The following is a 6,783-nucleotide window of genomic DNA, read 5'->3' as shown; positions in this document are numbered from 1 at the left end:
CTAGTAGGGATTAATTCATTTTTCTCATTTTCAACAACTGTGATCCCAGACTTCTTAGGCACAACTTGAACTAGACTAACCCATTGACTATCAGAAATAGGGTAAATGATACCTACGTCTAATAATTTTATGACCTCTTCTCTAACTACTTCTTTCATATTTGGATTTAGCCTTCTTTGACATTCCCGAGAGGTTAGAATTCTCTTCTAGATGGATTCTATGCATGCATATGGATGGGCTAATTCCTTTAATGTCTCCAATGGTTCAACATATGGCCTCCTTATGTTTTCTAAGGACACCTAACAATTTATCTTCTTGTTATTTATCTAAAGCGGATGCTATGATAACAGGTAAGGTTTCAGACTCTCATAGAAAAACATATTTTAAATTTTCTGGCAAAGGTTTAAGGTCTAACTTTGGAGACTCGAAAATTGATTGAACATGATCTAAGGGTGAAAAAGGTTCAACTTCGGTTTCATTTAAGGGTATAGACTCTAGCAAAGAATTCATATCATCATTAGAATCATCAACATGCAAGTTCATACCAAAGTATTTTTCACAAAAGTCAAGTAAGTCATTTCCATCATCTTCACAAATACTATCTATCATGTTAACTTCATGCACTTCCTCACACTCAACAAATTTAACAACATTAAATACATTCAATTCAACAATCATATTTCCAAAAGATAATTTCAAAACACCATTACGACAATTTATGATTGCATTAGATGTAGCTAAGAATGGTCTACCTAAAATGATAGGAATTTGAGCATGCACATTTTCCACAGGTTGAGTATCAAGAACAATGAAGTCAACAGGAAAATAAAATTTATCAACTTTTATCAAAACATCCTCTATAATGCCTCCAGGAATTTTCACAGAACGATCAGCTAATTGAAGAGTTATAGAGGTAGGTTTTAGTTCACCAAGACCAAGTTGCTTATAAACAAAATAAGGCAATAAATTCACACTAGCACCCAAATCAAGTAAAGCTTTGTTAATAAAATGATCACCAATAATGCATGAAATTGTGGGACACCCAAGATCTTTATATTTAACAAGACTCTTATATTGAATAATGGAACTAGCTTGTTCAATTAATAACACCTTTTTAGGAACATTAGTGTTTCTTTTAACAGTACAAAGATCCTTTAAAAATTTAGAGTAAGCAGGAATTTGTTTAATGGCATCTAAGAAAGGGATATTGATACTAACATGTTTAAAAACTTCTAAGATGTCATTATATTGGCTGCCTTTTTTAATTGGAAGTAATCTTTGTGGGAATGGGGCTTTTGAAATGAAATGATGGATTGGAGTTTCCTTGTTTGAAGAGTCATTGGCATTAGAACTAGAAGGCTGACTCTTTTCTTTTTCTTTTTCAACCTCGGGTATGTAATCGGGTTTGACAATGTTCTTTCCAGACCTAAGAGTTGAAATTGATTTGACTTCTCCATTATGACTAGGCTTTCCTATCTCATATTGACCTTTTGGATTAGGGATAGGTTGACTAGGGAATGCTCCTTTTTCTCTATCAGCTAAAGCAGTGGCGAGTTGTCCTACTTGTGTCTCGAGTTTGGTAATTGATTGAGATTGATTTTGTAGGATTTGTTGAGTGGATTGCATAAATTGTTGTAAAGTATCTTCTATGGAAGCTTTCCTTTGTTGAGGATATGGTTGATTTTGTGGGGCATGAGTTTGGTTTTGTGTGTTGTATTGGTGCCCTTGATTCATTTGGGGTTGGTTTTGTCTCCATGAAAAGTTCGGATGGTTTCTCCAATTTTGATTGTAAGTGGATGAAAATGGGCTATCATTTAGTTTCCCATAAGAATGAAGAGCATTGGCCTCCTCAGAAAAGGCTTCTTGGTAGGAAGGACATGATTGGGCATTATGGCAAGGACTAGAACATATAGAACAAACATCTTTTCTTGGTTGTATTGGAGAATTTATAGTTTAGCTTATGGCTAAAGCTTCTACTTTTCTCGCTAATTTGTCTAAGGATGTTCTTAAGTCTAATTCATCTTTTACTTCATACATTCCTCCTCTTTTTGTTGAATTAGTTGACCTAGACCTAGGATCAAAATAATTCAATTGTTGTGAATTGACAGACAAATCTTCAAGGGCATCCCAAGCCTCTTGTCCTTGAAATTTTAAAAAATTTCCGGTATGCATAGATTGAATAATTTGACGATTAAAGGGAGTCAAACCATCATAAAAATATTTTACAAGTCTCCATTTTTAAAAACCATGATGGGGACATTTTAATAATAAATCTTTAAATCTTTCCCAACATTCATTAAACTCTTCATTATCTTTTTGAAAAAAACTCGAAGATTTCTCTCCTTAGACTATCAGTTTTAGACATAGGAAAAATTTTCAGCAAGAATTTATTATAAAGTTGATCCCATGTAGTTATAGACCCCGTGGGAAGGGAATTTAACCAAGCTTTTCATTTGTCTTTTAATAAAAAAGGGAACAATCTTAGTTTGATTGACTCATCAGAAAAGTTTTGAAATTTAAATGTTGAGCAAATTTCTAAGAAATTTTTGATATTCATGTAAGGATCCTCTCTATCTAACCCATAAAAAGATGGAAACAATTGAATGATTGATGGTTTAAGCTCAAAATGGGTAGCAGAAGTGGTTGGAAGAACAATACATGAAGGAGCATTAGATGAAATAGGTGCAAAATATTCAAGCAAAGTTTTTTCAGGCACAACATTTTCATCAACAGGATTTCTATTAGTATTAGCAATTGGTTCCATGATGCTCAAATTTTTACTAACACTTTCAATTTCAAACAAAGATAAGTGTCTTTTTACTAATCAATTTTCATAGTCACGTTCCCAATGATGCATATAATTTTCACAAACAAGGAAACAATGATAATCTCAAACAAGCAATTTTCTGATGTGGAAGATCAGTTAAAACCGCAACGACAAAGCATACTTATAATTTTTAGAGATTTCACAACAATATAATTCTTATGGTTTACTTGTCCTCAGGCTTATTTGATTCCACTTACTCACGCACTACTAACAACTCCCCATGGTTAATTAGTAGTGGCGGATTGGGAATTTTGTTCAAATTTCCTTTAAGCGAAAATTACTTATGGTGAAAGGACAAGATTTAGGTTTTTTTTTTTCAAGTATTTTTTTTTCACAATTACACTAAAATATGATAAAAGACAAAGAAAAATAAGGTAAAATTAAATAAGACTAAAATTTAGGCAAGAGTATAGAGGCATAACATGCCATCAACCATAACAAAATTAAGGTAAAAATTAGGAAGCACAAATGCCATCAACTAAAACATAAGAATAATGACTAGGAGGCAAAATTGCCATCAACTAGCTAGGAGGAAAAATTGCCATGTAAAGAACGCCCTAGACTAATACTTACAAAACATTCGCATAACAAAATTTATAAAAGAATACCATCCATTATTAAAGGTCTCAGGGGGACTTATTTAAAATCATGCAAGTTGGCGCCATAAGTTTAAAATAAAACATAGGTTTTTATGCAAAGTTCAAAGAAAAACCAATTAAGTTAAATAACAGAGTCCCACTGATAATTTAGGAAAGTCTCTTAAAAACAAAACATAATTTAAATGGCGTTCTACGTTGATCGTTTTATCGTCCATAGGATTGCCCCACGCCATACACCCCATGATGAAAGAACTCCTCACGTCACCACGCGTGCCATAGAGAAAACCTATTTGCTACCTCTCTTGATTGTAAAATCAAGAACACAAAAGATAAATACCCAAACTCCACACCCTTGTTCAAGCTTAGGGTTTTTATGGGAAAGCCACCATGAGGAGAAGGAAGAACCCAAACACACACAAGAAAATAACACAAATCAATAACATATTATCAAATAAAGAGATTATGCAAAAGAGAAAACAAGAAGACATACTCTAGGGGGTTCCTCTTCACCTTCTCCTTCCTTCTTCCTTTCTTTCTTTCTTCCTCTCTCTCTCTCTCTCTCTCTCTCTACACACCACCCTCTATCCCTCTCTCTCTAGGTCACGGCAGCCAAACACACAAGAGCAAAGGCTCTTCTCTCCTTTCATAGCCTCTTTATCACAAATCCTCCCATAAAGTCTCCCCTAACACAGTAAGGTAAGTTTCCATTTCCCTTTTATTTTTCTTAATTTCTCTTTATTTTAAAAAGATATAAAGGAATAAAAATATGATCATGCCTATCCCCAAAATGATTATGGTCTTAAATTTTTTATTTTTACCATCTTAAGGAAATTATTCCTTTCCCACTAGGTCACACGCCCAACTCCCTATTTCCCTTTTCTTTTTTTTTTTTTTTAATAAATTAACCCAAATAAAATCTAAAATAAGGAAACATAAAATGTGTAGAAAATATACACATGTGCACCATGCTACCATGCACTAGCACACACTAAATCACTAGGGTGCATTACTATCTACCATGCACCTTAGTGCATTCCACCATAGCTCACATAATTACCTCAATTGTCACACTTAATTAAAATGTAACACTAATAGTAAAATAACATGTTACACAATTATTCACTTATTAAATTAATTAACCAAAACATTTCTAACAATTAAATAAAATAACACACAATCAAATAAAACAAATAATCAACCAAATAAAATAACAACACTTAAATAAAACAATTCATCACACTTAACATTTAAATCAAATAAATCACAAAAATTTAAATAATCTAAAAAAATTTTTTTTGGTGCACTACAATATACCCTCCTTAAAAGGAATTTCGTCCCGAAATTCTTTCTTACCAAATAACTCAGGGTATCTTGCTTTCATGTCATCCTCCAACTCCCATGTTGCTTCTCGTTCCGTACTATTCTTCCACAGGACCTTGACTAGTGGAATCCTTTTGGATCTCAGTTCCTTGATTCCCTTTTCTAAAATGCGCTCAGGCTGTTCATCATAACTCAAGTCCTGCTTCAGCTGTAACGGCTCGTAACTCAACACATGAGAGGGGTCTGACACATACTTACGCAACATCGAGATGTGAAAGACGTTATGCGTTTCAGCTAATGCTGGGGGCAGTGCCAAACGGTACGCAACCTGCCCTATCATGTCTAATATCTCAAATGGACCGATATATCTAGGGCTTAACTTCCCTTTCTTTCCAAAATGCATCACACCTTTCATCGGCGAGATTTTCAAGAAAATAAACTCGCCTACAACAAACTCGATGTCCCTTCTCTTGAGGTCAGCGTAGCTCTTTTGCCTACTCTGCGCAGTAAGCATCCTTTGGCGTATCTTCTCAATTGCCTCACTAGCCTCACTAACTGCTTCAGGCCCTAAAATCCATTTCTCCCCAACTTCATCCCAGTGCAAAGGAGATCTACATTTACGTCCATAAAGCATCTCATAGGGAGCCATCCCTATGGTAGATTGGTAACTGTTGTTGTACGAGAACTCCATTAGAGGTAGATATCGGTTCCAAGACTCTGAAAAGTCTAATGCACAGCACCTCAACATGTCTTCTAATATCTGTATAGTCCGCTCAGACTGGCCATCAGTCTGAGGATGAAAAGCAGTGCTGAACTTCAGTCTTGATCCCATAGCTCTCTGTAGCCCTTTCCAAAAGTTCGATGTGAAAACTGACCCTCGATCAGAAATTATCGACTTTGGCACCCCATGAAGTCTCACTATTTCACTAACATACAAGTCAGCATATTGATCCGCCGAGTATGTGGTCTTAACAGGCAGAAAATTAGCAGACTTAGTGAGTCTATCTACTATCACCCACACTGAGTCGTGCTGCTTGGTGGTTCTAGGCAACCCTACCACAAAATCCATCGTGATATCCTCCCATTTCCATTCAGGAATATAGAGCGGTTGAAGCAACCCTGCTGGTCTCTGGTGTTTCGCTTTGACTTGCTGACATGTCAAACATCTAGCAACAAACTCAGCAATGTCCCTCTTCATTCCATGCCACCAATATAGTGCCTTGAGGTCTTGGTACATTTTCGTGGATCCTGGGTGCAAGGAATAAGGCGTTGTGTGTGCTTCTTTCATGATACTTTCCTTAATTTCAGCACTGTCAGGTACACAAATCCTATCCTTGAATCTTAGCAATCCACCATCAGACACCGTGAAATCGCTGCTACCACCTTCTTGTACCAAAGCCTCTTGTTTCGCCAAGGCCTCATCCAATTTCTGTCCTTCTCGGATTTGCTCTAGTAAAGAGGATTGCAATGTGAGGTTTGCCAAACTTCCTGTCACAATTTCAATCCTAGCATTTATGATCTCTTTCTGAAGAGGCATCTCTATCGTATGTAGTGCCGAGACACTCCCATGTCCCCGCCTGCTCAAAGCATCAACAACTACGTTTGCCTTGCCTGGGTGGTATAGAATCTTGCAATCGTAATCCTTTACTAATTCCAACCACCTTCGTTGCCTCATGTTTAGTTCCTTTTGTGTGAAAAAGTATTTCAGACTTTTGTGGTCGGTGTATATCTCACACCTATCTCCGTACAGGTGATGTCTCCATATCTTGAGTGCGAATACTACAGCTGCCAATTCAAGGTCATGAGTGGGATACCGCTGCTCATAATCCTTGAGTTGTCTGGAAGCATAAGCTACCACCTTCCCTTCTTGCATCAACACGCATCCCAAACAGTTCTTTGACGCATCACAGTATACCACAAATTTTTCGCCCTCAGTGGGAACACAAAGGATAGGCGCGGAAATCAACTTATCCTTCATGGTCTGAAAACTCTCTTCACATTTTTCTGTCCATGCGAACTTCTGATGTTTCCGGGTTA

At 36.3% G+C, this 6,783-nt stretch overlaps 1 non-coding gene across 1 annotated transcript; it reads left to right on the top strand.

Moving 5' to 3' along the window:
- Positions 1–2,242: 2,242 nt before the first annotated feature.
- Positions 2,243–2,350, top strand: LOC133813663 (small nucleolar RNA R71). Its single transcript, XR_009884669.1, has one exon. It is a non-coding gene; the product is annotated as a small nucleolar RNA R71 (small nucleolar RNA).
- Positions 2,351–6,783: the final 4,433 nt, after the last annotated feature.

The sequence above is a fragment of the Humulus lupulus genome, chromosome 1 (genome assembly GCF_963169125.1).
Source record: "Humulus lupulus chromosome 1, drHumLupu1.1, whole genome shotgun sequence".
Lineage (NCBI taxonomy): Eukaryota > Viridiplantae > Streptophyta > Magnoliopsida > Rosales > Cannabaceae > Humulus > Humulus lupulus.
This window is presented reverse-complemented; position numbering and strand designations above follow the sequence as displayed.